Here is an 8,228-nt window from a genome sequence, read left to right as displayed (position 1 = left end):
TGCGAACCTTTTCTGGCAAGGGCCTGCTAGTAAATACTTGACTTTGTAGGACACATAGCCTCTGTCGCAACTACACAGCTCTGCCATTGTAGCACCAAAGTGACCAAGGACAATACGTAAACGAATGATGCTGGCTGTGAGCCAACACAATTTTATTTTACAGAAACAGGTGTCAGGCTGGATCTGGCTCTAGAGCCTTGATATGCCAATCCCTGAGCTGAGCCATAAAAGCACACAAGACTCTGATGTCAAGGATCAGACCCCGCTCTTCCTCATGAGTTTCCCTGCCTTCCCCTGCCTCCCCCGACTACCCCTCTTAGGGACCTCTCCTTCCTCCAAACTCCTATAACAATTTCTGCTTGGGGTTCAGCAAGGAGGATGCCCAGCCTGACGACCCCATCTTGGGGAAAGAGGTGGCCAGCCTGGTAAGGGTGTTGGCCAAGTGGCTGGAGGCAGGGGTGACTTCCAGAAGTAGAACCGGCTGCCACGTCAGGGTGCATGAGGGGAAGCTGAGGTCTGCCAGGGGGAGGGGCCAGTACAAGTTCAAAGGGTCAGAGCAGAGTCAAGATTAGAGTCTCGGGGCCTACAGTTTGGAGCTGGGCAGAGATAATATCTGAGGGAAATTCTCACCTGGAAGGAAATGGGGCAGCCCCAAATCTTTACAGCTCTCCTTTATGGGCTAACCGATGCCTGGAGTGGGGCAGAAGTCAAACAGACACTGCAAGCCAACTCCACCACTTGGGATGATTTGTTTTTCGTCTTCTATCCCCAGCTAGCATGGTAGTCACATCACTGGGACAAGGGGCAGGGAAAGATCCATCACCAGGCTGGAATCGGGGAAGTCTCCCTGGAGATTTCGAATGCAAGATGCAGGGAGCCCAGACTTTCCCATGATGGAGCAGGTCCTCCCCGAGAGGGCACAGCTCTTAATGCAGCTGCTCCTTGCTTTAGTATCTCTATGTAGCAGGCAATACATTGCATTTGATGCAACGCTCCTGTAAGGCAGACATGAGAATTCTCGCTTTCCAGATGCAAAAGCTGAGGTCAGAGAAATGAAGTAGTTAGACTCCTAGGGAAAGGGCAAGCGGAGAATTGAACACAAGCAGTCTACCTCCAACGTTAAATCCTTGATCAGTACCCAGCGCTGCCTTCCTCCACATTTGGGTTTATGCCCTGGCATTTGATCAGGTCCTTTCTTATTTAACCTTTGAGAGCCTTCTTTGTTTTCCTCTTTAGGCCCATGCATAGGAGGTTTTATAATCATTTCCAGTAATTTGTTTTCTTTGGTCACCTAGCGAGCTGATTCCTATCTTGACTAAGCAAAGTATACAAGTTCATGGAGCTGGAACGGAGAACTAAAAAACCAGTCACTCCGTCGAGGTCCTTACTGGCATCATAGAGCTCAGATCTTTCATTCCCTGCGGGGATGTCCGTCCATCTCAGGTAACCCAGGGCAAAGGCTTGACCCCCACCCCCAGCAACTTGTCATTGTTCTCCACTAAGATTTTGGGGGTTTCTTCCTCTCCTCCAGCAGCAGGTGTGGTCTGGGAAATACAGAATCAGCTTAAACACAGCTTCAGTCAGACACAAAAACGAAGGTATTTCCACAGAACGATCTGTAATGCACTTAAGGCAAGTAGACATGAATTGTGTGACTATTTTCCACGGGTACAGATACTCTAAGGCTAAGAGCTTGACAAATGTTGAATGGAAATGGAGATTCTACACAAAAGGCAACGGACCCTCTGGCAGGGTCCAGCACCACCAAGCTCTCCACTTCCCATTAAGGGATGCCACTTGGCTCGCGGGCTCTGACCCCCCCAGGCCAGCCTGCTCCCTTCACTATCAGCAGCGGGACAAATTGTCACCACCCCCCACCTGCTCCCCAAGGGGTCGGCAGAAACCAGAAGGGCAGCAGAGAGGCAGGGGAGGACACTATGCCACCCTTCCGGAGGCACGTAGAAATCATGAACAATGGGGCACTGGGCCAGTAAACCACTATTTGTCCCCTGGTCCCATTTTGTTGAAGACACACATTCCCTCGTTAGCATCCAGAGTCTTCTCTGTTCCGCCTTTTCCAACCTCTGGCCGAGTTCCCAACCTTTGCTTATTTGCTGACTTGGTCTAGATCTACCAGTTCTGCTCTGAGAGTAGAAGGTCAAAGAAGGGCCACTTCTTTCCCTAACGTTACAAATTCCTGACTGCCCCGAGTATCTTAGCTAAGAGGGGGGAGAGCCAGGACTACCATGACCAAAGGCACTTTCCACGTTGTCCCACAAGTGCAGATGTTGCGCTTGAGACAAGAGTTCAGGAAAAGGGCATCAGCGAGTTTTACTTCTGTAGAGCCTGGCATGGTAAAGGTCAGACGGGTTAGTGAATGCAGCTGGCCTAAACTCTTCATTTTGCCAACACACGACTCCACCCGTGTCGTGCAGACAACTAAAAATTAATTACGGTATATGTCACCAGAAAAAAAAGTGGATTGTACACCATTGCCCTGATGGGAATGTTGAGGCTCAGAGGGGCATGGGCTGCAGGGGATCACAGAGAATATTTTTCCAGTGGTCGTCTGACAGGCAAACCGTGGGCTGAAGGCCAGGCTCAGACCAGGAACAAGGAAACGGCATGTCTACAGATGGACCCCAGTGGCTTATGAGAGGGGCTGGGCCCTGTTACCTGACACTCTGCCTATTGACTTTGGATGTGTGCTCTAAAAATCTTCCTCCTTCCGCCCCTCCCTGGCCAGAGTATGGAGGTAGGAGAGGGCAAGAGAGTAGTTTGGTAACCTCAGAAAAGGCTGGTTCATTTGTTCTTGCCTCTCAGAATGAGAGAATAAAAGTCTCTGGGGCTACTTGATTGGCCCCCAGAAATTGAGAGAGCCTTTGGACCAAGGCCAACTTTGCAGTCCAGCTTCACTACTCCTTGTTCTTCACAACAGGCTCCTCAGGGCTCCCACCACAGTCTCTGCCTTCACCATTCCACCACCCAAATGACGAAGACAAACCCCCTTACCCCAGGAGCCCCCGAGGAAATGTTGTTTTCACTCCCTGATTGGGAGTGAACAGAACTAGGAAAACAGGTGAAGGGTGGGCCATGTGGGCAGTGACACAGGGAGGCAGGTAATCAGGGAGAAGGAGGGGGCTCAGTGAGTTCATGTGGAAAAAGGAGAGCTCTCAGGCTCTCATGCGTACTTGGTGGGGTAAGTTGCCCTCCCCAACACTCTCCGGTGACCAGAACCAACTTCTTCCCCACCCTCCACGCATCCACCACCCAGCTGGCCAGCCTCGGACTTCTCCCTCATTCAGGTTGTTCTTGACATTGATGTGATGCCAGCCCCAGTCCCAGATGTCAGGCTCCGAGCTCCTTAAGAAGGGCCTGGGGAGCCAGGCAAATGCAGAGTATTTATAGCTAATTTCCCCCTGCCCCACCTACTCCCTAACAGGGAGGCTCACCTGGGAAAAGGCTCAGGCCTCCAAACATATGTCTGGGCTCAGGAGCTCCCCAAAAGCCTCCCTGAGCTCAGCCAACTAGACTATTGGAGGGCCCACTTTCATGGTGGGATTCCAGGCAGTGGCCCCATGAGGGACTGCCTTCCAACCCGCAGCACTCAGCTGGGCACCAACAGCAGTAGTCCCCATCCCGTGGCCTCTGTCCAGCCCAGGATGGAGAGAGCACATGCTGTGTTCCTTCCAGTGGAAGACAGCTAGGGGCAGGAATTACTAGAATATTACCTACTGATGGCGAGGGTAGGGCTGCTTGGACATGATAATCCCACATGGTCAATATCCTTAAAAGCGGGTGGGGAGGGGGCTTGATATTTAGCTTCGGTAGATTCACAGTCACAATTCTACTTTCCAGTGATTGACACTGACATGACTGTATGATTGGTTTGCTGAGGAATGCTGGATTTCGGGGCTGGCTGGCCTTGGATTAAACATTGACTCTACATGGGGTTAAACATTGACTCAGCCAAAGATCTGCGCATGGGAGCCGAGAACTGGCAGTAAACAGCAGCAATAAGCTGTTTCATCTGTCCGCTCTTATCTCCCTCGGCTGGCGAAAGCCGCATTTATAAGCACCATCTGCAGGGAGGGATGCCAGAATGTCAGAAGGGCAGGGGCGGTCTGGGGAAGGGCCCTCCAGCTCAGGCCTCCCCTTCTCTATGGGTGGCTGGGTCAACCCACGGTCTTGGAGCATCCACCTGACAATGCCAACCTGTAGGGTCGGACCTGCATAGGCCTGTATGTTTGGTCCTCTCCCGTCTTCCCTGAATCAGTTGAAGGTGCAAATTGAAGTCTGTTGCTGCCCATGGAAACACAATTCAAAAGATTCATCTGGAGAGTGAAGGCTTTGGGAAGTGGAAGAAACTTCCTAATGCTGGAAGACCTTGGTTCTCAACCCATCTCTGCCATTAACCTCATTGTGTGAACTTGGGCAAGTTATTCCACTTCTCTGCCCTTGGTTCCTCATCGATCAGTGGGAATCACTCTTTGTTCTGAAAGCCTGTGCTGTCCCATTCATTTGAAGCTGAATCATAAGCACCTGTAAGATACCAGCCACTGCACATATTATACTTAATATTTGTAACCAACACACAGGGTAAGTATAATTAGTCCCATTTTATAAATGAGAACACTGAGGTCCAGAGACCCTAAGAAACTTGTCAAGGGTCCCCTGGGCCAGCAGGTGACAGGGCTTGGATGTGAACCCGGGCATTCTGGGTCTGGAGCCTGTGAGCTTTCGCCAAGACTGCACTGCCTCACCACACTGGCTACCGCCCAGCTGGGGTTGCTCCTTGGCAGTGGTGTGTGGGGTGATGGCTCCTCAATTAGACCAGATGCCCTTGGGGAACAGGGAGGCACACTGCTGATATCTGGAATCTCCCTGGACCTCATTCAAACTGATCATGGGCATAGTAGATGCTTGCAATAGGCTACAAAGTGGCCTCGCCTCCCCAAAGACATGTTCACCTCCTGATCCCTGGAATCTGTAAATGTTACCCTATTTGGGAAAAGGGTCTTTGCAGGTGTGATTCAGTCCAGGCACTTGAGATGAAGACATCATCCTGGATTACTCAAATGGACCCTAAATGCCATCACAAATGTCTTTGTAAGAGAGAGCAGAGAAACATTTGAGGCACACACAGAAGGCAATATGAGCACAGGGACAAGACGGGCATGATGCAGCCACAAGCCGAAGAATGCCCAGGGATCCAGCAGCAGCTGGAAGCCAGGAGAGGTGACGAACAGATTCCCCCCTAGAGCCTCCAGTGGGAGCACGGCTCTGCCCACTTCTTGGCCTCCAGAACTGAGAACACATTTCTGTTGTTTCAAGCCAGCAAAATTACAGTAATGTGTTACATCAGCCATAGGAATCAAACACAGCGCTCACTCAAAACACAGAATCCTAGGACTGGAAAAGCCTTGGAGACCGCGTGGCCCAGTCCTCTCATTTAACAGAAGAAACAATCACAGCCCTAAAGGAAGAATCGATTTGGCAAAGGTCACTCAGCAAGTTAGAGACAGAGCCAGGACCAGGGCATGTGTCCCGAGTCCAGACTGGTGCTCATGTTGAGTCCCAGGGTCATGAAAGTCAAATGAGAAGCCCTAGTTATTATTATTAGTATATTCTACTCATGTTATTATTTCAAGAGGGAGGGGGGGAACTTGAAAGCACAGGATGGGACGTAAGTTTCAGAAGGTATGATTATTGCTGAATTGGGCAGTTGGACCCTCTTGGCCAGTCTCTCCCCACTCAGGACAGGGAGGCAGGGGCTATGCTTTAGGGCCACTGAGTTCCTGATGGGGAAGCCACAGTGAGAGAGGGGAAGTTGGGTGGCTCCAATCTCACCACTAGCATGTGGCTGAGCCCAAAATAAGATGCAGGGTTTTCCCGACTCTTCCCTACATTCTACTTCTTGTTTTCCCTTTCCCCTAAGCTGGATCAGTAGGCCCGGTGGGCTGTGCATATGTGCGTGTCTGCTAAGATAGTTTTGGGGACTCCTGGGAGCACACACCAGGATGGAATCTAGGAAATTCTCCCCAGTGCAGAATAAGGAAATGGAGTGGGAGATCTCGGGCCCCTGAGGCAGCCTGAGAAGCAACCATTTCATGGATGTGCTTCCCTCCCTCCCTGCAAACATTTATCAAGTTTCTGTCCTAGTATTCAGTCGGCCTCCCTTAACCCCTACTCTAGCCCAGACAACTGGATCCAAGTTATCCCCTGCCATGGGGAAAACGAGTTAACGCGAAACAAGAGAACAAAACCTACAGATATCTGACGATTGTGTTTGAAAAGAGAGAAGCATAAGAAGGAAAACCTTTGAAAGGAGCTGTAACCTGGCAGAACCAGGCTTGTCCTATCCCCGTCCCCATACCATCTCCACCTCCCACGGATAGCCACCCTGAACCCGGGCAGGAGAAAGTCTGCTTAGCTATTGATGCACCTATGTGCCCTCCCACTCACCACAGGGGGGCTTATTCTAGGGTTAGAGGTGGGGAGAGGAGATGGACTATGATGGAGCTGTCCAGAGCGGTTTGGGGGTGCCAGAGCCAGGGGCGACTGCACCTTGCTTGTCCTGTACAGCCCTTCAGTGGTTCACAGTCTTGTTGACATTCACTGCAACTCCACTAACACAGGAACGATGGGGCCCAGAAGGCTACAAGGGGCGTTAGGAAAGAATGAGGCTCTGCTGCACAGGCTCTCCAAAGACATCGGGAGGATGCCGACGAGCCCGACTTACCCTGCCTCCATAAGAAAGGCAATGAAGGGCTAATAGATTGCAAAAGTCCTACCTGAAGGAGCCCAGAAGTAGGGACAAGGAGAACATAGAGTGGACCATAGATAGTCTCCAGATGAGCAGAGACAAGGGCCACTGACCAGCAGGACAAGTCACATCTCAGAAGACAAGGCTATTTCTTGCCCCAGGATGAAGCCAACATAGAACCACGACAAAGCAAGGTCAAAAAAATAGGGCATTCCTTCTTACTGCCTCGACAGTAACGTTGACATAAGCCACCCCCTTGTCCATGCCCCACGTCCCCCAGACTTAACTAAACCCAGAGGAGAGAAGGGAGACAAAAAGGAAAGTAAGTCCCAAATGAGAGTGAGTTTTAAATCAGGAGTGAAGTGACGGAGAGCTCGTTGAATTGTACCGAGCTTGCCCGGAAGTGACTAGGTAAATTTTATTTTCTAATATTAGTCAGATTGTGGATTTAGGGTCTGAAATTAAGTTCCATGCTAGAAAATACAATTTCTTTTCTTGCCATCCAAACCAATAGTTGCAGGCTGATATCCACTCCTGAGTGAGTGGTGAGCTAAAATAAGACTCGGGGCTTTGACCGCCTTGCGTTTTCTGGGATTCTATTTCTCCTTTCCTCCTTCCCCTTCTGGGCTTGGCTGGCAGGATGCTGTAGGGAGAGCCTGGGTCAGTCCTGCACAGGTAGGATGGGGCAGGATTCTGTGGGAGGGGTGTGTGTTGAGGGGTAGGGGGACATATGAGTGTGTGTTGGGGAGTGGGCTTCACTTGTGTGACACAGGACTACTAAGATCATTTGGGGCACCTTTGGGAGTCTTAACCGGATCATCTCCGGGAGACCACCAAGGATGAACTGAGGTGGGGAAGGAGGTTCCCCACCCAGCTCGGCAGATAAGCACCGACTTTGCTATGGCGCAGAGCCTGGGTCCCAACATGGCTCCGAGGTCCGCCATTTTCTGGCGAGCCCAGAAGCAGCCCGTCTTTAATCCCTGTAGAGAGTAAACTCGGACGAGCCATGGTCCCCCAAGTTCCTGGAAGCACTGGGGCTGGTAAAAGGGGACTCTTCAGAAGATGTGTGAAGAGCGGACTTCATCCAGGCTAAGTATCCTAGAAAGTGGGGGGTTCCCGAGAGAGTGGGGAGATGAGGCCAAGGACTGTGAGCCGCTCCTGCCACCTGCGCTCCATCAAATGCATATGAACCTCATACCATACCTGGACCAGGGTTTTACGTCTAATATCTGTTATACCCTCAACCCGTAGGTTTGGGATTACTAGCCCTATTTGTCAGATGAAAAGAAATATAAAGATGACTTGCCTAGGATCTTGCAGCTAGAAAAAGGCAGAGTTGGCTCTTCCTGCTTGTACTCTGTGTCTCATCCTGCTGCTGTAATGATGGAGGGTTCCCTGGTAACAGTCTCCCCAAGGTCAAGGGGAGCAAATGGAACCAGTCAGAAAAGCTGAAAGGAAAGGA

Source organism: Phoca vitulina, unplaced genomic scaffold, assembly GCF_004348235.1.
Source record: "Phoca vitulina isolate PV1807 unplaced genomic scaffold, GSC_HSeal_1.0 scaffold26, whole genome shotgun sequence".
Taxonomy (NCBI): Eukaryota; Metazoa; Chordata; class Mammalia; order Carnivora; family Phocidae; genus Phoca; species Phoca vitulina.
Note: the sequence above shows the minus strand (reverse complement) of the source record.